Source organism: Hyla sarda, chromosome 5 (assembly GCF_029499605.1).
Source record: "Hyla sarda isolate aHylSar1 chromosome 5, aHylSar1.hap1, whole genome shotgun sequence".
NCBI lineage: Eukaryota > Metazoa > Chordata > Amphibia > Anura > Hylidae > Hyla > Hyla sarda.
In genome coordinates, this window is record NC_079193.1 from 219,511,057 (window position 1) to 219,511,667 (window position 611).

Below are 611 nucleotides of genomic sequence, written 5' to 3' on the forward strand. Positions count from 1 at the left end.
GGGCTCAGGGTCATGAATATTGAATCAATAATATAAATTTATTAATATTAAAATATTCAGCGTTATGCGTTTGTGACTCACAGGGTCCATGTGAGCCAACAGATACACAAGATAACAATAGTGCAGTATATATGTTGACAAAAATATTAGTAATAATTAAAATGAATAAAAACCAAAAGTAAAATAACATTAAAAGTATTTAAATACTTGTGCTCTATATGACTAACTCTAAATGAGAAGCCACTTCATTAAGTCAGTATTGTCCAGGTACAAGTCTAAAAGTCCCCAATCCAGGGATAAAGTATTTCAAAGTCTCTGTGGAATATTGTTCATTGACTGTACTGCAATATTAGTCCACTGTTATACAGTGATCAAAGGTACCTTGTGGTGTGCGTGAGTCCAGATCCTCGTACCAGTTCTCTTGGCGGGAGGGTGCTGCTGGAGACTCTGCCGTCGCAGCACAGCTGGCAGTGGGCTCTGGTCAGGTGGATTACATCGCTTCAATGGGTACAGCAGTAACAGATCACAGCGGCATCCTCGTGTTTGAGGTAGTGCACACTGACACAGATTTGATTGGAAGATCAGATAACAAAGCTGGATTGAAGATGTAT